The 23,901-nt window shown below is 44.9% G+C and overlaps 1 protein-coding gene across 6 annotated transcripts in view; it reads left to right on the forward strand.

Moving 5' to 3' along the window:
• The first annotated feature begins 260 nt into the window (after window positions 1-260).
• CHST15 (carbohydrate sulfotransferase 15) overlaps window positions 261-23,901 on the forward strand; it is an 87,752-nt gene continuing 64,111 nt past the window's right edge. For 2 of the 6 annotated variants that reach the window (XM_066620382.1, XM_066620384.1), the window contains exons 1-2: window positions 733-986; window positions 19,810-19,954. The gene's annotated coding sequence lies outside the window, so the exon portion shown is untranslated. Of the gene's footprint in view, window positions 278-732; window positions 987-1,158; window positions 1,179-6,673; window positions 6,691-19,809; window positions 19,955-23,901 lie in introns of those variants that run through there. The other 4 variants (XM_066620386.1, XM_066620381.1, XM_066620385.1 and 1 more) reach the window with 4 other exon arrangements.

Genomic DNA, 23,901 nt, shown 5'->3' on the forward strand with positions numbered 1-23,901 from the left:
ATAGGCTGCAGTCCTATCCCCACTTCCCTAGGAGTGACCCCATTACACTTCACCCACTTTTCCCTGTCCTACAGGCCTACGTCTTTGGTCCCTGTTGCGTATTTGCAAGGTTGGGCAGAATTACTGTGGCGAAAACATGGCGAGGATTTTGCCCTGTGAGGCTGTGCGCCTGCAGGGCCGAACCAGACCTGCCTTCTGCGACAGCTGCTGCCTGCTTTGCCTGCCTGCCCACAGAGGGCAGCCATCGCCTGCCAGGGTGGACCTGCAATTGGACCAGGTCACGGGTCATGTGTGGTGGGTCATGTGTGGCCATGTGTGGCGGGGAGGGCTCTCTGGCTGGCTGCAGTCCTGTGCTCACTTGCCCAGGCGTAAGTCCCATTGTGTTCAGTGGCACTTGCTTCTGAGTAGACGCGCAGAGGGTTGGTGCTGGTGCAAAGCTCCCGGCAGTGTTTTCCCTTCGGGACCTCGACGGGCAGCAGGGCGGAACTGCTCTCCAGCCCACTGGCGGAGGGCGCTCGCTCCTCCACGGTGCTGCTGCCTCCAAAGAAGGGCAACTTTCTTTCTCGCCTGGGCTGAGGCTCCCGGCAGCCCTCTGGGGACGGACTCGGCGGCGGCCGCAGCCTGCTCGGAAAGTCTCAGCCCGCAGCTTTGGGCTGGGCTCTCGGTGGCGCTTGGCTCGCGGCAGTGGCCACCGCTGCTGGTGGCTGGCTGGCTGGCTGGCTGGAACAGCCTCCGCCTCTCAGCTCTGCACGAGCAGCAGCGACCACTGCCGTAGCCAGACCATGAGCTCTCTGGGAGGGGAGGCACCACGCCTCCCTCCCTCCCTCCCCCCGCCCGGCTTGGTGGTGCAGCGTGCGCTTCGGGGAGCACAGCGAGCGGCTGGAGGCGCAGAGCCGGAGCGGAGCGAGGGCTGAGTGGCTGCGCCGGCCGGGGCCAACGCCAGCCTCCCTGGGCAGGAAAGTGCGAGGAGGAGACGCGAGGAAGGGGTGAGTGGGGGGCGAGCGCAGGAGGTGCCCGCTGGCTCGCTCCAGCCGCCGGGAGAAGTTGTGGCTGCGCCAGGCCGTGGCAGGGTCTTGCCTGGGACCGGCACTACTCCCACGGCCAGGGAAGCGCCCCGAGGTCGGTCTTGCACCCGCGCGCAAAGGGGAGAGCACGATCCTAGGCTTGCCTACTCCGCAGTAAGTCTCACTGCCTTCCATAGGTCTTCCTCCCAGGAAAGCGTGGATCGGATCGGGCTCAGAGACAGAGCCCCCCGGGCTCACTTTGTGAGAAGTTGTGAGGGACAAGGGTGTGTGTGTGCCTGCCTGCATCTCTGCATCTCACTCACTTGACCACGCGCACGCCTAGGAAGGAAGGCGGCACTGCCCTGCTCTGCTCTTAGGACCAAGGGTGCCCACCAGCAGGGCAGCTTGCCATCGGATCTATGGGTGAGGGAGAGTGGCATTTGGAAACACACCTGCAAACCTGGAGTCACTGTCGCCCCCTTCATCCTCCTGGCAGGCAACACACCTGCCAGGTGTAGGATGAAGGGAAAAGAAAATAATTGGTAGTTTTGTCATGTGGTTGTGTTGTGTCCTTCCTCCAAGGAGTTCAAGGCTGATAGTTGCTCCCTGGTTGGGTGTATAGTGATGAGGCTGATCAGTGCCCCCCTCTTCTTCCATAGCCCTGTAAACCAGCTTAGGGTAAGAGACAGTGACTTGCCCAAAGGAGCTGCATGACTGAGCAAGGTTTGAATCTGAGTTTCCTCTTGCCACTCCTTTGCACACCGCTGTACAGTGTGCACAGATGGGAAGGCTGGCTCAGGCAATTCAAGGGCTTTTCAAGTATTGGTTGTGTGGCACTAATGCAAACATATGCAGTTGTACTGGAAGTATTGTACTTGCTGATGGCTGTAGGTGGAGTGTGTTACTAGAACTCCAGGAGATTTTGTTGGGACTTTTGTGCTGGTCTTTTTCTTTTCACGTTCCTCAGAGGATGTTCTCCTACTAACTTTGTTTTGCACTAGTATAATCCAGTGCACTTATCTCTTGGCTTGCAAAGTGTGTAAGTTGGGGGGGGGGGGAAATAAGAAGGCATAGAGACTTGATGCAATGGTCATATGCCAGGTCACAAAAAGCATTGTCTACTTGGGGTATTTGCACTGTCACTCAAAAATGCTGAGTTCGCATGCTGCAGAGTTGATTGTAGTAATTATGTATATAGTGGTGTGAAGTGATCATTGTTAACAGCCTTGATGGGATGTAGACTATACATTGTATCAACACAGTATTGGACTTTCATTCAGGATCACCCGCTCAGATATAAATACATGCACTGGAGTACATTATACTGAATGTATTTGACACCCATACTTTATAGCAGGGGTCTCCAAACCCCGGCCCTGGAGCCATATGCAGCCCACGGTGAGCTTCTGTCTGGCCCGTGGCCAGTCTCTTGTCCCCTGAAAGCTCCTGGCCCACTTTACTAAACATGACTGGAACTATGCTCTGGTTGCATCTGGAGGGTGTTCTCAGGGCCAGAGAGGATGAATGAATGAGCCCATTCATTCATTTATTCACTCATCTAAGTTCCATCTCTAATTTATTTATATAAATTTTATATTTAAATGTTTTTTTCAGCCCTCAAAACTGTGCCAGACATTTGACGCGGCCCTCTGGCCAAAAAGTTTGGAGACCCCTGCTTTATAGCATGCACGAAATATTCAGCCTTGCTAGTGAAAACACAATGCAGTTATAGCAAATCTGTTACAGCAAATCTGTTCTTAAGTTCAGCCTGCTCTTCCATGAAGATGTCATTATCAGTACAGTATCTTGCTAATCAGCATCATTGCCTTTATACCAACCCAAGGACACTACTCCAAGGGTAGTGCTATGCTTGTTCATGCAGCAAGCTTCTGCTAGATCATTGTGGCTGTTGAATGAATAATAGTAGCTTTAATAAGCCTACCTAACATATTAATCTTCCAGCTCTATTCTGTAATATCGGAGGCACTTGTGCAGAGTGGATGTAAAGATGGCTGTTTGGGTCCACCTGTATATGAATCCTTGCAGGTGTACATGGTCTGTTGCTGATCTTTCTATGTTAGCAGGATCAGGGATGCTTATTATTACTGTTGATGCACAGGGCACTGTGTGGTTGCTTAATCGGATGTCTTGCCCAAAAGACTTTGTGTTTCATTTGTCATTCAGTGCCTGTACCTGTCACAATATCTATGGAAAAGGTAGATTTGCAGAGCAAAGGTAGATTTGCAGAGCAAATTTACAGAGTCATTCTATTTGTTGGCTAGTGCCTTCTTCTGGTAGTAGAATTCACTATTCATTGACAATTTGTTGTTGATTCTGAAATGATTTAACTCCTCCTATAAAACAACACGTACAGTATGTTCTTGGAAAAAGGCTGAAGCCTACTCCTCTTAGAAGTAAAAAAAAAATCTCTTTTTGCTGCTTCATAACTGCTAGATGACAACACTGAGGTGTGTGCACTTTGTTGTGTCTGTTTCTTAATATACACATCCATGAATTCAGTGCAGACAATGAACTGCTCAGCATTTGCACTCTGTAAACAGATAGGGGCACTTGACTTTTTTAAAAATGTGCCCTTTCAAAATGTTAACTGTCTGGAGCAAGGCCTTGGAAGAGCTGCATAATAGCAAAGATAATGTAATTTTGCTGTTATCTTGCTGGGCTGCCTGTTGGGCTGAGCCTGGTCTGACTGAGAGTTGTTGATTGGCTAATTACAGCATTTTTATGGTGATTTGTCAGTCAGTCAAAACATTTGTGAAATCGCATGCCACTGAGGCAGGGTTGGCTTTTTCATTTAACTCAGGCAAGATATATGGTATGCATCTTCAACTGAAGTGTGTGTATGAGTATGACTGTTTGACAGTGAATATAGATAGATAATAATGAAGGATATGTGTCAAAGGGATAGCTTTGGTAGTTCATCATTTTATTTGCTGAAATTGCTCAGTAACAAGTTATTAGGAAGCACAAAACCTTTCACAGAAAATCACTACCTAAACTTCAGCATTGTCACCTGTGATTTTTCTTTTCATTATATCATTATAATAGTACTGGTACCTTGTTCTGTAGAGATCGGACCCTTTGGATCATAGTATTATTCATGGTCTTGTAGAACAAACAATAATATTTTTCGCATGGTTGTTCTTCTTGTCTTTGGTGTCTTCTTCTGAAATCTTGACATAAGGAATTATGGCTTATATTTTTCAGTTCATAAACCATAATTTTGTGACTTCTTCCACCTCTTTTACTTTTCATATCCACAAATACCCATGCTGAATTTGAGTAGCAGTGAAGTATCTTCATTATCTGAAGCTTATCAAACGGACCATTCTCTTGCTTCCTGACATAAAAAGCTACCAGCAACTTGCAAAACTGGACTAGTCCAAAGAATAATTCAGATACTACACACTAAAAACACTAGTTCATTAAAATCTTTCATGAGTAAATATTTTGGCATTGGACACAATCAAATGTGCTTGTTTGTTCATTTGTGTAAACAAATGTTTTATTGAGCAGCATTAGTCTTTATGCTAGTTATTGGCTTTCTTTAATCATGGAGGGCAGCTCCTGAAACCCCTCATCACTAAAATGATCTGTGTTCACTCAGTGTACTGGAGATAACTATTGAAAACAAGTCTTTTCATGGTAGTGAACCAAATGCTCTCATATCTGACATCCAAAAAGCTTCTATGTTATTTTCATTTACTGGAGTCATTTTGTACAATTGGGCATTGAGTCAAAATAGTCATTTGGCTTGTTACAAGCCAAGAGAAGATAATTAATTTACATGCTGAAAAGAACATTTTGCTTATATAAAGGTCACCTAACAACTGTATTTTAATAGGCTTGCAACCTGAGGGGATCAAGAAAAACCCACTGATGTTTCTAAACATAGTCAACATAGACCCTCAGCCTGATTTCCCAAGTTAGTATTTTTTACAGTTTAGAAACTGTAATACAAATTTTAATCATGAATGCAGTTTTCCTTTTTTTTCTTTTTCAAAAAAAGAAGAATATGGTCAAATCTTTGTGGGTATTTTATAAAATGATTCCAGTTAACAGTGTAAAATTTTGTAATAAGTTTTGTTATCTTGCCCAGCTACAAGTGAAAAAGGCTGGGAATTGAATGAATTAGAAGATGAAAGCTCCCTGTGATATTTCAATTATTTCTTAATATTCAAAGGAAGGCATGAAACTGGATAACCCAAGAGCTTTAGGGTGCAATCCTAACCCCTTATGTCAGTGCTTTCCAGCACTGACATAAGGGCAATGCAGCTCTGAGGTAAGGGAACAAACATTCCCTTACTTTGAGGAGGCCTCAGTGAGTGACACCCAACTGCAGGATGCAGCACATGTCCCATTGGCACTGCTAAGCCAGTGCTGGAAAGCACTGACATGAGGGGTTAGGATTGCGCCCTTAGTCATAAAACTTGCATTTCAAGTATATATGCTGGTAGCTTATTGAACCAGCACTGGTGATTTGTTTTTCTTCGCTTTTTAAATTGACCTTTAACATGGATATTATTGGTATCTAAATAGCAGAGCATTCAGTTTTTGGTTTTGAAAGAAAAGTAATAGCCAAGTCCTAATCCGACACTGTACCAATGGCACGTTGACACAATGGCATAGTGGCAACTATGTTCTTAGCTTGTCCAGGAATGTCTCATTGGTGCAGCCCTTCTAATAACACTGACAGTGTCCATGGAAACCCCAACATAGTCAATCAGTGATGGAGTGGCATCCTGACATGATGACTCGTTAGCAGTAGCAGACCTGCCCCTCGATGTGCTATGCTGCCCCCCTCCCCGCAGCAGGCCGCCACCCCATACCCAGCACAACAAAGCCTCATGCTGCATTAGGGATGGCTTGAAAAGCCTTCCGAGGCTTCTCACATGATCTTAAACAGTACTTCTGGGAAACCAGAAGTTCTATTTAAGACTGTGTCAGAAGGCTTCTCGCACAGGCATGGCGCTTGGGGCTTTTGCTCCCCTGGCCCCCCCCCGGCCTGCCAATGCTCATGATATCCAAGGAGCCAATCACCACATCCATTAAGCATCAGCACCAGTGGTCAGAGACATGGTGCCAGGATGAACTGAGCAGGGGGTGGAGACAGGCACAGGGCCAATGAGTGGTTGCTGCTGGGGGACCCTGCTAGCACTAGGAATGAGCAACACTGCGACTGGCACTACTGGCAACACGGGGGAGATACCCCAAGGATACCTTGTAATGAAAATGTGCAAGATCCCTCGAGGAGGTAGGGTGTGGTGTCACTCTGGTAGGCAGGCATGGGGTTAACACCAGGGCCTTAGATTGCAGTGAGTGTGCTTCACAGCTGCAGCCTCCTGAAGGCAGCAGGGCCCTCAGGGTTAAAAGCAGCATCTGTAGAAAGGAAAGGGTTGTGGGTAGTTGAATGAGGAAAGCTTGGAGGAAGCGTGAGAACTAAACTGAGGAACTAATGGGCTTGCTGACGGACTACTGGACCTGCTGACTGACCAATGGACTGACTGACAGATGGGTGAATAGACTTCTAAGGATTGCTGGAATGGGGACTGCTGGAGACTGGTATGTGGTTGCCACTCTCAAGACCTGCTGAGGATGAAGGTGTTGCTGTGGTGGCTGCAGAAGCTGCTGGCAGGAAAGGGAACAAGAACCACTGCAGGTTGAACAGGTGAGCTACCCTGGTGGTGGGGTCCAGCAGTGCTGTAGGGCAGAAATAGGGCCATTGTTGGGGAAAGAAGGGGAGCTAATTAGCTTAAAATGGAAGTAGGTTCTCTAGGTGAAGCTTGAACTGGGAATTTGACAAAACATACTACACAAACACAACAGCATGATGCAAGGATGCCACAGCAACCCCATCTTGTACTACTGTGGCATCAGCACTAGGCACAAACCGTTGGTGTACCTGGGGGGGGCAGACGGGCAAATGCCCCAAGCGCCGACCCTCCAGGGGTGCCTCCTCAAGCTTCCCCCCTGCCTGCCCGAACCCTTTTTTCTTTAAAGGGAGAGAAGCCGGCAGCTCTACCGGCTATTCTGCCTTTAAAAAAAGCCTCCTCCCGACGGAGGTGCCCAGGAGTGCTCCTGTAGAGGCAGGAAGAAGGTGCTTCTCTGGCAGTGACTCAGCATCAGACTGGGCCGCTCCCCACTTCCTCCTTTATAGGAGGAGAGGGCAGGGGCACCCTAGAGCGTCAGCACGACTCCTGTCGTGCTGACGCTGTGGCCCGGGCGCCTCGCCTTCTTGCTACCTCCGGAGGCCTCCAGAGGCAGCAAGAGGGCAGCCTAGAGTGTCAGCACCAACGCTCTAGGCTGCCCCTTCACTGCCTCTGGAGAGGCCTCCAGAGGCAGCGAGAGGGTGGCCTAGAGCGTCGGTGCTAATGCTCTGGCCCGGGCACTGCCTCCTCGCTGCCTCTGGAGAGGCCTCCGGAGGCAGCGAGAGTGCGGCTTCCTGGGCCCTGACAGAGGCTTCAGCGCCGCTTCTAAGCAGCGCGGAGGTCTCCATTGGAGTGGTCTGGGGTGCTGGAAGGAGCGCCCCAGACAGGTGAGCTGCCAACAGCCCCAAACCGCTCCCATGGAGAACTTCGTGCCACTTACAAGCAGCACGGAAGGCTCCGTGGGTGCTCGGCTGCCTCCTTCATTTCCCCTTTTTTCCAAAGGGGGAATGAAAGAGGTAGCCGGACGGAAGTAATTGCGGTGATGATGATGTCACCGCAGTTACTTCTGGGTCATGGGTGGGAGGGCGGAAAAGGGGTGGGGGTCAAGGGGTGGGGGGGCCGGGACCCTCAGGAATGCCATGGCACAAAACAGCAGGGGCAAAAACAGTGAAATGCTAGGAAGCCCCAAACCCAGGGTTCAAGTCCTGTTACCCCATTTGGACAAATGCAAACTTCAAGGAATCCCTGCATGAGAAGTCTCTGTGGTTGCATCTCATGCAAGTGTTAACTAAGTTTTCCAAGATCTGATACTGGTATGTAGAGGAGTTGAAGAAGCCCCAGGGCAGGGAGAAATGGGAGTGCAGGTGCTCCAATTCTGCCAAGGCAATATGACCATGAGTCTTAGGTGCACCCCCATCTCTGAAGCTGATCATCCAGAGCAGGGGTCTCTAAACTTTGAAGGTCTTTAAATATTTGAAGGGCCGCATCAAATATCTGGCATGGTGTCGAGGGCCGGAAAAAAAATTAAACATAAAATTTAAATAAATACATTAGAGATGAAACTGAGATGAATGACTGGAATGAATGAATGAATGAATGGGCTCAAATGTCCAGGATTTCTTCAAGCACAGTCCAAGATATAAAGCACACACTTAAATGGACCCCCATTCCCCCACCCCACAAGCACAACTCTGGTTGTGTTTGGTCAACTGGGCCAGAGGCTCTCAGGGAATCAGAGGCTGGCTGCAGGCTGGATAGAGGCACTCCGTGGGACGCATCTGGCCCCAGGGCTGGGATTTGGAGACCCCTGATCCAGAGGATAACTGCCTCTAATCAAGCCCCTGAGATTTTTTGAGTTCTGGCAGAATAATTTATTAACACCACCATGGCACTGCAGTGTGCTATGGAATTTTATGGAGATGGAACTGAAGTCTCTGGTATCTTTTGACTGAATTGATATGCTGAGTTGAGTGTTCAGAAACTTTCTGTCTATTGAGGGAGGTCATAGAAGATTTTTAACATTCATATTCCATGTCTCAGTGAAAGGTCATTTTGACTGACAAGCTCTAACTATAGAACTGAACTACTGGGGGCCCCTGTTTACAATGGTCTTGTGTTCTGAAGACACCAGAAAATATTGTCATGTGAATCCAATAATGTATTTTTTTTAGGGGGGTGGGGGGTAATTTGTTCCAAGATTGCAGTACAGTCATGCGCTTCTTAATGACAGGGATGCGGACTGGTATCCCTGTCTTCAAGCAGGGATTGATGCTGTGCAGCACCTCTGAAGGCGAGAGGAAGTTCTGCTCCCCTCACTTCCGGAGGCTTTTCTGAGCCTCCCAGAGGCTCAGAATGCCGGAATCACATAAGAGATTTGACTTCTGGTTTCCTGTGGGAAATCGTTTCTCTTGTGCGATTGGGGCATTCTGAGCCTCGCAAAGGCAGCATGCAGACATGCGCTGCCTTGGGGAGGCTCAGAAAAGCCTCTGGTGGTGAGGGGAGCAGAGCTCCCTTCAGCTTCGTAGGCTTGGGGGCTGCGACCTCCTGATCAGCAGCAACTGTCACGTATGTGACCTGTCACTGCCCCGAAGATCATTAAGGGGTGCATATCTGTAGTTGAAGCTCCACCACAGCACTAAGCTATTTCCCCTCTCTAAAAGGTTCCTACTGCTCTCTTTAGGGGCCATAGCTATCAGTTTACACGATGTTGTAATTATAAAACACAAATTACAAGGCTGTCCTTCCCTTGACACACACAGCCACAATGTTAAAGCTTCTGTTGGCTGAGCCCCCACCAAACACTTGCGTTCACATTGCTGATTGGCTTCTCTATCATCCACCAGGTCCTGTCGGCAGCAATTCTGAGATCATCGTAAAGTGAATAACATATACTGAACATCTCTTTACTACCAAGAGTTGATTATAAAATGATTTGGGCACAAAATGAATTGATTGTAAAGTGGGGGTCCACTGTACCTAGACGAGGCAGTCAGATTGAAGCCTCAGTATGGAGGGAGAAAAAGTAGAAGGCTTGGAATGAGAAAGTAAATCAATAATGTCTGGAGTGGTTGGGGGGCGGGGGAGAGATTTTCCCAACAAGTAGGGGATGTTGCATTGTGTCTGAAACAGTTGCTGCATGCCCAGCTAAAGGATGGCAGGAGAGACAGTAAGAGAACCTTTATGCATAGATCATGTCCTATGTGTTGAGACGGATCATGACATAAAATTTTGGGCTAATTTTGTAGCATAGTGTGTTCAGAAAAGAATTGCTGAACTCAGCTTGATTTATTGTGTTATGGATGCACGCAGCAATTGAGAAAAATCAATTTTTTACACCTTGATGAGGAAGTGATTTTTCTTGGTCTCTCCATAAAGATTTTTTTTCCAGCATAGATAGAAAAATAATCCTTTCAGGAAAAGAAAGCTTTCTTAGAAACTATTTTATTTTGGTATCTCACGTAATACCAAAGTTCCTTAGCTTCTGAGAGACTCGTACTTATTCAGGAAAAGTGAGTATGTATTTAATTGCAGCAAACACATTTAATTTGCTGGCAAACAAGTCCTATCAAGAAATGTTGAGAGAATGTGGTATGTTTAGCCTGGAGAAGAAAAGGCTGGGGGGGGGATCATGATAGCACTCTTCAAATACCTGAAGTGCTGTCACATGGAAGAAGGCAAAGATTTGTTCCCTACTGCCCCAGAGAGTTGAACTAGATCTTAATGGGTATCAGGAAGATGTTCTTAACAGTAAGAGCAGTTCAGCACTGGAACAGCACTTCTCCTTCATTGGAGGTTTTTAAGCAGAGGTTTGACAGGCGCCTTCTACAGATTTTCTAGAGATTTTTCTGTGTCTAGCAGATGGCCTTGAAGGCCACTTGCAACTTGACATTTTGAATATCTTTCTATCTTTATAGTTGGTACACCTGTGATTATTTTGAGTAATATTCTGGATTGTGATCCTGAAGGTGGGATTTTGTTTTTGTTTTTCTACAGCTCTGTTTGTTTTAGGTGCTTAATAAATAAGGTTATTGATATGTTATTTCTCCAGATCCACCTGCAGGGTCTGGCAGTTCCGGATGCCCTACTGCTTTTGTGACCTCAGGGAGTGGAAAGTTCAGCAAACACCTTGGCAACTGCTCTGAAGAAAAGAGCTTGCTCTTACTTGTCTCAGTTTGACTTGGAAATGATCTTTTTTTTTTTTTTTCCTAAATTGGAAAGAGATCAGATCATCTTCCAAATCATTCCCAAGCCCAGAAAACAATTTCCCCTCTCTTCCCCTTCACAAATACACTTCCCCTGCTATTTATCGATCCGTTCAGTGGTGGTAGGACATATGGGGAGTGGAGAGAGTTTTGCCTCCTCCTTTCTTCATTATTGTTGTCAGTGTGCCAAGGTTATGGCATGGTGCCCTTGCCATTGATGATTCCAAGGGCCACTGTGTTTTCCTTCCTGTAAATAGGTGCCACTTTTGAAGAAAATAATTTTTACTTTTTTTTACTAGAATCTGTAATGCCATACCTGTAAAAAGACCTATGTAACAGCCATGATTTTTCTATATCCTCCATTGTAGTTACATGCAGTGGTAAATTTTGATGTTCAGGAGCTTGGCCTGACACTCCCCACAGCACCACCCTACTAAGAATATACCAAAGAGAAAAAAGAAAAATTAAATATATTCATCAGTGTGACCTTCTCTTGCCACTCATTTCTACTTTGGAACTTCAAAGATCTGGCTCATTTCATCCTGAATCCTTTAGATTAAATTGCAAAGGTAGATTGTATAGTATAGCAATAAAAAAAATTGTATAAAAAATTATCCTAGCTATATATAAGAGGCATATGAAGAGTGCTAGCCTCTGTATGCATACTCATAAAGAATTTCTCGTATGTCCTATAAGACTTGCAACTAGGTAAATTTGTGTAGAACTTTAGACTTAATGTAACATGAGCTATATTTATTTATTTATTTGCAGAATTTATACCCCGCCTTTCCACTCCAGAAAGTGTCCCTCTTGGGAAAGATGATGGCTTAACCCTAGGCGGAGGTGTCAGACATAAGGTCAGCATGCCAGATATTACCCATGGAAGCTCCTCTTCTGGCCCCAATGACAATTGGACTCTCCTAGTTGCAGTAAGCTGCTGAGTTGCGAAGTGACACCTTGGCAGAAGTAGCACTACTGAAATGGCAACCTGCATAATTGGGCTCTCCCATTTCTTGGAAATATGATCCAAATTTGCATATTTTCTTTTCTGTCATTTGCATCTAATGAGTTCTTAGGTGCTTATTTCTTGTCATCACGTGTCAAAAGGCATCACTTCCTGTTTAATGACATGACTTCAGGCCCTCGGTAAGTGCTGTGGATGCTTTTCAGCCCACAGTATGAAACAAGTTTGACACCCCTGGCCTAGACATTAATATGTATCCTTAAGCAAACTTATCAACCATCGACCTTGGTATCCTTCTTGGTCAGCTGGGGATTGGGGCATACTGCTTTCTGGTGGTTCCATTCCTTCTTGGCTGATAGGTACCAGATGTTGATGCTGGGGGACTCCTGTTTGACACCCTGGCCTTTATAGCATGGGGTACCACAGGGCTCTGTTTTGTCCCCCATGCTTTCTAACATCTACATGAAACCTCTGGGGGAGATCATCCGGGAATTTGGAGTGGGGTATCACCAATATGCAGATGACACTCGGCTCTATCTCTCCTTACCATCCCATTCTAGGAAGGCTGTGGAAGTCCTGGGGCGTTGCCTAGAGGCAGTTGGGGTCTGGATGAGGATCAGTCAGTTGAGATTGAATCCAGAGAAGACAGAAGTCTTCCTAGTCAGGAAATCCGTGATGCAGGTACTGAGCCATCTGCCTGCTCTGAATGGGTTTACACTCCCCTTGTAGGAGCAGGTGTGCAGTTTGGGAATGCTCCTGGACTCACAGCTCTCCCTGGAGAGCTAGGTGGCAGTGGTGGCCAAGGATATGTTTGCCAGCTCCAACTGGTCCACCAACTGCGTCCATACTTGAGTCGTTTGAACCTAACTATGGTGGTCCATGCCCTAGTGACTTCAAGATTGGATTACTGTAATGCACTCTCCATGGGGCTGCCCTTGAAGATGGTTTGGAAGCTGCAATTAGTATAGAATGTGGTGGTTGGTGGTTCCTGGAGCTAGGTGGTTTGATTCCATCGGACCGCTGTTTTGGCAGCTGCACGGGCTGCCCATTCATTACCAGGCCCAATTCAAGGTGCTTCTAAAGCCCTTCACAGTTTAGCGCCAGGTTATCTGATGGACCATTTTCTCCCACATATTCCTTCCTGCCATCTTAGGTTGTCTGAGGGGGCTTTCCTACAAGTGCCACCTTTCTCCCAAGTTAGGGGGATGGCAGCATGGGGGCGAGCCTTCTTGGTAGTGGTGCTGCAATTATGGAACTCCCTACAGGGAGAATTAAGATCTTCCCCCTCATGGCGCATTGGCGAGGGCTTAAAACATTTTTGTTCCATCTGATGTCTGGGTGTTGGCTTATCTGCCTACTGTGCCTCTGTGGCAGTACCTTGGTTGTAAATAGTTTGCCCTCCTCCATAAGAACATAAGAACAGCCCCACTGGATCAGGCCATAGGCCCATCTAGTCCAGCTTCCTGTATCTCACAGCGGCCCACCAAATGCCCCAGGGAGCACACCAGATAACAAGAGACCTCATCCTGGTGCCCTCCCTTGCATCTGGCATTCTGACATAACCCATTCCTAAAATCAGGAGGTTGTGCATACACATCATGGCTTGTACCCCATAATGGATTTTTCCTCCAGAAACTTGTCCAATCCCCTTTTTAAGGCGTCTAGGCTAGACGTCATCACCACATCCTGTGGCAAGGAGTTCCACAGACCGACCACACGCTGAGTAAAGAAATATTTTCTTTTGTCTGTCCTAACCCGCCCAACACTCAATTCTAGTGGATGTCCCCTGGTTCTGGTATTATGTGAGAGTGTAAAGAGCATCTCCCTATCCACTCTGTCCATCCCCTGCATAATTTTGTATGTCTCAATCATGTCCCCCCTCAGGCGTCTCTTTTCTAGGCTGAAGAGGCCCAAACGCCGTAGCCTTTCCTCATAAGGAAGGTGCCCCAGCCCCATAATCATCTTAGTCGCTCTCTTTTGCACCTTTTCCATTTCCACTATGTCTTTTTTGACATTTCCAATTGGCTTTATTTATTTTTTGTGATTTTATCTATTATTTTGTATATTGTATAGGTGGAAATTGTAAGCAGCCTTGGGCATCTGCTCTGGCAGAGGAAAGGCAGGGTAAAAAAAATCTTTTAAATAGAAGAAAATAAATTTGCCGCCTGCTGAGTCAAATACTTCTTGGCTGAGATGCTAGAAAAAATTCCGAGGCAGCCCAAGAGTGCTCTTGCTGGTGACATTGCCACTCCTGCTCCATTCCCACCCCCTGCTGCCCCTTGACTATACTTCTAATTACATGAAAGTAAAAACAAAAATAGCTTCAACTTTTCCCCTTTTCTTGTTTTTGAAACCCTAGAAGTTCTTGGTATTTTTAAAACAATGTTTTCTCAAGCCTTCGGTTTCGTGGGCTTTTGTTTGGACAAGTGGTTTTTAAATGAACATAATGGAAGAATAAATACTTCCACTTTCTCAGTTTGTCTTAGTTTATATTATAGGAAGCTATGATTACAGAGAACCTCTTCCAATAATCAAAATGTCAGCAGGTTGATATATCATGTACCGCCTTATCGTTATCTGTAGTATAGTCTTATTGGGGTGAATGTCCAGACGGAGGGCTGGTTCACATGTTAACCTACTGATGAGTGTATTTGAATCCCCAGCTTGTCAGTTTTGGATGCTGGAGAAGGGAATAGGCTGCCATTTCCCAGCAGGCATTATAGGCAGGGACCTGTAATCAGTGGGCATTAGTGGAACAGGCAGGATTTTAAAAAACACAATCCTATGCGTGTCTACTCAAAAATGTCCCACCTGGGTTCAATAGGGCTTACAGGAAAGTACATATAGGGTTGTAATCTTTGTCTTTTCATCAGTATTGATTAAGGAGTCAGTTCTATCTGATGAGTGAATTGTAGGTTCTTTTCGATATTTAGGGATTACCAGTAATATTGTTGGCATCCTTTAGTCTTGGAAGACTATGGTATCGCGCTCTGAATGGTGGCTCTGGAACAGTGTCCTCTCCAGTACGCGAAGCCTGGGTAAAGTAGGTATGGAAGATAGGCTGTTTCCCATGCAGCAAATCCCCCCTCTCCACGTCACTGAAATGGTCCAATGGAAAGGCAGAAGCCAATACGGTTGGTTCCAGCGGTGTCGCAGGAGTTGCCAGAACGTGACTGTGTTCAGCCATGAACTGCCTCAGGGACTCCGGCTCCGGATTTTGCCTCGAGGTTGACTCCTGAAGCCTTTTCCTTAACTGGATGTAGCCACAAGGCAGTGGAGGTTTGGGATCAGAGTTTTCCTTCTCTCAGATGAGCTGCCTTCCCAGGCTGACGAGTCCCATCTACCCGGTGGCTGTTTAGTCGCCTCTTACGACAAGTACAGCCAAACTGAGGGCCTATTCTTATCCCCAGCCCCCAGGGGAGAAGAGGATTACCTTACCTTACCAGTAAGGAAGGTAACAAAATCTTGACTTCAATTTTTAGAGAGAAAAACCACTTCAGGAGTGATTTGGATCATAGAAACACGGGAGAGGAGCTGCCTAATCCCTGCCTAGTCTGCCACTTCTCTGGTCTAAATTGCCTCTCCCTCCTGTGTTTCTTTCCACTGGGTTCCAACATGTTTACCCTACATGGAATTTCAACTATGTGTTCCCCAACCCATGGAGATATTTCAGATGTAGAGATGAATTGCAAAAGAGCATTCCCTTACTTTCCGTTTCTTTTCTGCTCCAACCATCCCTTCTTGAAGTAGCTTTTTTAAAAAAATTGCAAGTTCCATTTTTTGTTTTGTTTATGTCTTTGTATATAATGTTTAGTTTGGCCTGAAGAGTGTGTGTGTGTGTGTGTGTGTGTGTGTGTGTGTGTGTGTGAATACACAGTGGGAGATGGTGAATTGTAAATTTTGAAAAGTTTCCAACTGTGTTTCTCTTCTTAACAGTTCAATGATTCTGACCATGAAGCAGTTCGGAAACTTCTTGTAAAAGCTATTTTTGTCCTTTGTATATTTTCAGTTGTTTGGCCAGTTCTCATAAATACAATAAAGTTATCTACTTTGGATGTTCTTTGTTTATTAAGGTAATTTTAAGGCCATGCTTGATTTGTAGCCCAGCTCTGGCCAGTTGTTGCTATTGTGTATACAGGTTGGACCTTGGTATCCACTGATCTGGTATTCACTGATTTTACTCACCACTGATACTGATACTTTTAAATGCCTGTGGTAAGGAAAAAAGGATCAAAATCCAATTTCCTTTCTTCATGCTGTTAAATAATTATAATTTCATTCCATTAGATTCCATTATTCTCTGCATCTAGTGGCTGAATACAGTACAGCATCTATACCAGTGCATTCTGGGGCAAACATGGAGGAGCAAGAAACCTGGAAGTGGGTTTTTCCACTGATTTGGTATCTACTGAATTTTTTTGTTCACTGGGGTTCCAGAACAGAACCCCAGTGGATAATGAGGCATGACCTGTAATTCATTATGAAACTGATGTAAAACTGATTGAGCGTCCAATCCTATCCAACATGCCAGCGCTGATGCAGCTGTGCCAATGGGGTGTGAGCTGCATCCTGCAGTGGGGAGGAAGTCTTCTCAAGGTAAAAAAACAATTGTTCCCTTACTTTGGGACTGCATTGTGGCTCCATTGATGCTGGAAGGTTGGATAGGATTGGATTACTTATCTGTATGATAAATACACTTCTGCTTTGTGAATAGGTGACTTAAGGTGACTTAAGGTGACTCTTGATTCAAGTTATTGGTGATTTTCCAGGTTTGTGGCTTTGGGTACCATTTCCCCTCCCCCCCCAAGTCTAACTAGATTGTTTTGATTGAACTGAACTCTCATTGATTATGATCTGTGAAAGGCATGTTGCCCTATAGTAATCACAAGCATCTAGTAGTTGTGGAAGCTTCTTCTGCAGTGCTAGTCAATCAAGCTATAATAGTAAAAAAAAGAGTGATTTTTCCTGAATTTGGTATAGGTGAAGGAATGAAGTCATCCACGAACTCTGGTTATTTCATAAGAAAGAAAGCACCTTGCTAGAGCATTCAGAAGATATTCACTGATTTCATTCCTATTTTGGACATACCACTCTATGAGAGAGGCTAGTCACTATAGCCAGAGGAAGACCCACACATGTTTCATAGTTTTGCCAGATGTTTTGGTTTAACCCCAACAGTTTGGTTTGTATCATTTATTTGCCATTCATACAGCTATAATGTCAAGGTTAACTTGTGCCATCTGTCATGAGTTAGTCAGGTCAAGAACAGGAGTCCATGATGAACTTTAACAGGAAAATGCCAATATGTTCTTGGCTACCTTTTCAGTAGTGCGGTGAGAAATGTTATTTTCAAATTTTTTGGCACATGAGCCCTATTTTGTCACTGGCTTTTATGAAAATGATGACTGTTTTGAGGTAAAAGAATGAGTCCTTGAGAAAAGGCATCAATTATAATATCCATGGTTTCAGCGATCTGACTGTTTTAGAGCTCAGTAAAGAGAAAATGAATGGATAGGTGGACATGGTTCAGAAATAAACCAGAGGTTAAAAGTGGGCAATAGTTATGAATCTTATAAATATGTTCCTTGTAAATTGTGTCATTGAATGTCATTGAATAAAACATTACAATGATCCATATGAATTTGAAGATGCTTAAAATGTTTAAATTTAATAATTAATTTTATAACTGAGCAGAACTGAACACTTACTAAAGGGAAAAATGATACTAATAATAGTTAGAAGTATGGGAAGAAATGAGAAAATAAAATTCAGGATTGAAAAAGGTAAATTGCTGTAATCCATCTGAGAAGCAAACAAACTAAAACAAAAAACCCAAAATCTTATCAAAAGTGTATATATAGCCAGAATGGAAGAGAATAACTTAAAAAAGCACCCTGAGTATGTTTTCTATGAAGCAGTAAATTGCTGTAATCCATCTGAGAAGCAAACAAACTAAAACAAAAAACCCAAAATCTTATCAAAAGTGTATACATAGCCAGAATGGAAGAGAATAATTTAAAAAAGCACCCTGAGCATGTTTTCTATGAAGCACAACCTAGTAACAAAATTGTTACAAATTTGGCCTACCTAGCTTTTTTTTTAAGGTTTCCATGCATGGAGCAGAGTGGATGATTTTCTGTCATCACTGAACTAGTGTATAAGCATTTAAATTACTAGGTTCAGTTTTGCTGCTTATTGAATATGAGGAGAGTTTTGGAGAAAGCAACAAAAAAAAATCAAGACATTGGAAGATGCAGTTATTAAACCATTCAGGGTTGGTTCAGTTGACATTGGGCGCAATCCTAACCCCTTATGTCAGTGCTTTACAGCACTGGCATAGCGGTTCCAGTGGGGCATGTGCTGCATCCTGCAGTTGGGTGTCACTCATGGAGGCCTCCTCAGAGTAAGGGAATGTTTGTTCCCTGACCTCAGAGCTGCATTGCCCTTATATCAGTGCTGGAAAGCACTGACATAAGGGGTTAGGATTGCGCCCATTGCTGCACTGCATTAGTGGAGGGGAAAAATAGAATTGGACACCAGACCATCTGAGATGCTCTGAGTTCTTTAGCTTTACTTAGAGGTGCTGATATCAACGTCTTATGCATACATCAAATCTGGTGCACTGTGGGGAAATGGGATCATGCTGGCTTGTTTCAGCCCTGATGTCTGCATATTGGTTATCATGTTTACACAAGGGTCTGTTTGCATAGATCTGTATGCTCCACCAAATACAATTTTTATTCATATGTCATAAACTGGAGGATCTAGATTACATGGTTAGAACTGCCATTCAAGTTCTGTTGTGCTTAGACCCCTGTGCAAACATGATGTTCAAAACACTAACACAGTGATTCCCAAACGTTTCAGCAGAGGGATCCACTTTTTAAAATGACACTCTGTCATGACCCACCTGGCAAGTTTCACTTTACCTACCACTCAAGCTTCTGTTTTTATTCTTTTTACGATGGCACGGGGGACCACCTTCAGGAGCATTTGTTGAGCTCCATGTTTATCAGATTGGGACCATTCTGGTGACGTTGTGTTCCCCTTTGCCCTTCTATATGAGCCAAGGCACACTCACCTACTTATGAGTAAATGTGCATGTGTGGCTCAGTTTAGCTTTCCATAGGGCTCAATACATTTTCTTTTTTAGCCAACTGCTTGTCAGTTTCATGAACCACCCAAAATCAGGTCCGACCCATAGTTTGTGAACCACTGCACTAACATCAATTGAATGGAGTGCTGGAAGGAGTGCAGAGCAGGCAAATTTGTTTTTAACACAACTTTTCCAGTGCCCTCGATCAAACACATGCATAGGGCACAAGAAGAAAGGAATTCTTGTGTGTAAATCAAGGTATTTCAAGGAATTGAAAACACCTTGCCACTAAGGGTTCATTTTACTTTTCCTTGTAAATCTTCTTACAATATGTTCCCTGACATTCATTCTCTGTGTGTTCAAGATCAGCTCTTGAGTAGGTCAATGGAATACTTCAAAATTTAACATAATTTAGATGAGAAATTTCATAATTCAGAGGGCTATGAAAACAGTTAAGTTTCTCAGTTTGAAGAAATGATTAGGAATAAATCAGGCTAATAATAAGAGTTCAGATTGATGAGGCTACTGTCACACTTGACATTTATCATGTGCATTTCTTTGCAAAACTACTTATATTGGCTGTTAAGCCATTTCACTGAAGTAACTAGATATGAAATGTGGCGCAGAAATAAGTAATGTAAGTTTCTCTTGACTCAGCTATAAGATAAAAATGAATGTTAATTTTGTTAGGTTATTTTAAATCCATACGTTCACTGGAGGGAATTCTTCCCACATTAGGTTTGGCAACAAAATATAAAACTAGTCAGAGAGTGGATATTTTAGTGAAACCATCTTGACATCTGCAGAACACATTTAAACTCTCAGTGAAGCCATTATAAATTTGAAATAAATTTATAGTGTTTTTTTTTCTCTTCAGGAAGCATCAAGACAACAAAATGAGTTGTCAGGAAAGGGAACTCCCAGGAGAAGCAGGCTGACAGAGGGAGGAGTGTCTAGTGGTTAATGTGCACACATGCCTTCCTGCTTCCCAATTTCCCTTTATTGGACAACCAGCCAAAGAGGTAAAACCTTGGTAGATTGTATCTGCTGCCACAATTAGTAGCTTATTTATTTTGATTGTTATATACCACCTTTCTCTATAGCAGCGGTTTTCAAACTCTCTTGGAGGGTTTGCACCGCTGTAGGTCCTTGTGGGGGTGGGGGGGAGGCAGTGGGGGCAGGGGGAAGACAGTGATGTGATCTGCAGGATTAGCAGCAGCCTGTCGAGGGTGCAGGAGTGCAGCAGCCTGTGTGGGGAGCCCTATGCAAGCACCTGCAGGGCTCCCCAGCAACTTAGAAGTGAAAGTGGAGTGATCACGCTCCACTTCCGGTTTTGTGGAAGTGGTGCACGATCGCTCCACTTTCACTTTCTGCAGGCTGGGAAGCCCTGCAGGCGCTCGTACAGGGCTCCCTGTACCCTTGACAGGCTGCTGCAGGGGCTGGTGAGTTCATCTCAGTCCATGCAGCTCTCCTGAGCTGCGCGATCCTGGGGATCGCATCACTGCCTCCTCCCTGCCTACCCTCTGCCCCTTAAGGGGAAAGAGGCCAGGGCCTTCAGGCTGGGGCGTTGCGATGCCCCAGTCTGAAAACCATTGCTCTATAGACTCAAGGTGGTTTATATAGGCATGCTGAACATAAATCTGTTTTTAAATGAGATTTTCACCAAAGATTTTCATCAGTGTTATTCCATAGAGACAATTTCATAGAGTTGTTCATAGTTCAGTCATCATCCTAGCTGCTGACTCTTGCAGTTTTCAAGCTCTTTTAGAGCCCTATCCTATGCATGTCTACTCAGAACTAAGTCCCATTAGAGTCAATGGGGCTTTATCCCAGGTAAGTGTGGATAGGATTGCAGCACCCAAGTCAGTAAAGCATTGCACCTTTTCTAGCCAGCATTTAGTGGAAGCTTAGCAGGAGGGTGTATCTCTGACCATGACTACACAGGTGCAGTGCTGATGAACTGCCTGCAGTATCCCACACAAGTGGATTGCTGTTAAACACCTGGTAGTGTAGCACACAGGTTTGGGACAGGTACCTTAAACATACCTTCAGGGTGGTTTGACCTCTTTCTTGCCTTGGCTGCTTCCAAAACAAGCCATCCTCTTAGTTGCCACCGCTGAACATCAGGGGGCTGTTTTCTGTTCAACAGAGGTGGTCCTGGAACTTTTTCTGTCAGGGGTCACCTCCCACTTTTCCTCCTCCCCCTGGGCTTAATTTTGGTGATATCACCACATCATCACAATTACTTCCGGAACCGTGCCAGGAGTTGCAGCACTCCCAGCATGATTTCGTGCCACTCTGGGCTGCCCCCTTCTTCTCTTTTTTAAAAAAGGAGGAAAGGAAAGATGTGTCTTTCCTCCCTCCTTTTAGAGGAGGAGAGGAAGGAACGGGTGATCCAGAGCGGTGTGGAATTATGCCCGGACTGCAGCTCGCAACCGCTCTCGGCTTGATTCCGAATCACCTTCTCCTTCATCAGGAGGAACGTTTTTTTAAAAGGGAAAGAAGCTAACTGGCTTCTTTGTCTTAAAAAAAAAAATAAAAAGATGAAAAACTGAGTGGCTGGTGGCAAGTCTGGTGGAACTGCCCCTGCAGATATGATGCCCGGGGATCTGCCCCTTGACCTCCCCCAGGTATGCCTCTGTACCTCAACTCACCAGCCACTGCTGCATAAATGACATGTATGGCTTTCTCAGCAAGGTAGTAAAATATAAGAGCAATCTCTTGCAACTGACTAGTACTTTTGGACTCGATGTTTTATGAGTAGCTTTTAGCTTAACGTCACTGCAATTGAATTTTGTTAAATCAAATTTAAGTAATTTTATGATTGAAGTATTCTCCATAAATGTCTCTTCCACAGTCACTCACCAACAATTACTCAACACAGTTTTAGCACATCAAAGTGTTCTTACTAAACAATGTGTAATTTTCAGATGGCGCAAGCTACAATTTTGGAATATTTTGCTCTGGCACTATACAATGAAATGTATGAAAAAGCTTCTGGTAGAATTTAATAGTTATTTAATGGTAGCCTTTAAGTAGGCATAATAATTTATCCAGTCATTCAGGCTTTTATCCTCCAGCACTGGTACATTGTGTTGCAAACGTCAAAGGCATTCAAGAAAGTGCTGTTAAAATATAGTGTAGGTATCCATTTGAGTCTCAAATATTTTTGTTCAGTTTGTATACTCCCCCTTAAGAAGTTTTTTTGCCACTTAATTTGATTCCCATTTATTTTCATGTTACAAGAGGAAAAAAGAAAAATGTAAGCTACAAGCATGATAACTTTGGTTATCATGAGAATCTAGATTTATACTGAATGTAGACTTATATAGCTGCATAGCTAATGTAGACTTATATAGTTCATCTGAGAGAAGGAAAACTCTGATCCCAATCCTCCACTGCCTTGTGGCTACATCCAGTTATGGAAAAGGCTTCAGGAGTCAACCTTGAGGCAAAATCCGGAGCCAGAGTCCCTGAGGCAGTTCATGGCTAAACACAGTCACGTTCTGGCAACTCCTGCGACGCCGCTGAAACAAACCGTATTGGCTTTTGCCTTTCCATTGGACCATTTCAGCGACGTGGAGAGGGGGGATTTGCTGCATGGGAAACAGTCTATCCTCCATATCTACTTTACCCAGGCTTCGCGGACTGGAGAGGACACTCTGTTCCAGAACACTATTCAGAGTGCGATACCATAGTCTTCCGAGACTGAAGGATGCCAACAAGACTTATATACATTTCTGTTAAGCAGTTGAAATATAACCAAGTATACCTTTAAAAGAAGAAATTTCATATATTTTAGGTTCCTGCATCTTATTTTTAAATTATAGAATGTTACATTATAATGTTCTTTTACACTTGAACATTGCTCTTGTTCCTCATGAGAGTAAACCCTAATATCTCAACTGTATTGCACCCAGTAAGAGCATGGTAGCATCCCAGTATGCGCAGCTGCGACTGGGAACCACCTGCCTTCAAAAGGTTCTGCTTCCCACCCTGCTCCCTGCTCCAGTCCTCCCCCTCTCGAACCTCCCCGACTGCCATCATACCTACACCATTGCAGCATCCAGCAGCTCCTGCCATGTGCATGGGGCTCTCAGCTCTTTATGCTGGTGGCTCCCTGCATGTGCCTGATCTCGTCTGATCTCGGAAGCTAAGCAGGGTCAGGCCCTGTTAGTACTTGGATGGGAGACCGCTTGGGAATACCGGGTGCTGTAGGCTTATACCATAGTCTTTCGAGACTGAAGGTTGCCAACCACAGTGTACAACAGCAGTGTGTTTTTATGATGCTGCAGTGGAACTTACAGCAGGAGTTTTGCTTCCATAATTGGCCCATTGGATTGGACCATAAGCTAAGGTTGTGTAACTGGAGCAGTTGTACATGCTTTCATTGCTTTTCCCTTCCTTTCCCTCCCTTGGCCGACGCAACCTACCTTCCGCAAGCCGCCACAGAAGCTGGATACAGCCTCTGTGCTCCAGCACACCTCTGTGCGCTGGCACGACTTGCTCTCGAGGAGGCACAAATGTACTTTACGGCACATTTGTGACCCTCTTAGGCTGGCACAAGGGACTTGTGCCAGCCTAACATGAGGTTTGGATTGTGTCCTTAGTAAATTGAAAGTTTACAATAAGTTTAAAAAGTTATTAAAAATAAAGAAGAACCTTTTTAACCCTTTCAAGCAGTTGCTGTTTAAAGATGCAAGGGAGGGCACCAGGATGAGGTCTCTTGTTATCTGGTGTGCTCCCTGGGGCATTTGGTGGGCCGCTGTGAGATACAGGAAGCTGGACTAGATGGGCCTATGGCCTGATCCAGTGGGGCTGTTCTTATGTAAAAAATTTCCCCAAATCCTAAAGGTTGCAATCCTATCCACACTAACCTGGGAGTAAGCCTCATTGACTATCATTGTTAAAAGCATGTACATAGTACCCTGTTCAAAGTACAGTTCTGTTACATTTTCCCAAATTCAGT

This window comes from Tiliqua scincoides, chromosome 3 (assembly GCF_035046505.1).
Source record: "Tiliqua scincoides isolate rTilSci1 chromosome 3, rTilSci1.hap2, whole genome shotgun sequence".
Lineage (NCBI taxonomy): Eukaryota > Metazoa > Chordata > Lepidosauria > Squamata > Scincidae > Tiliqua > Tiliqua scincoides.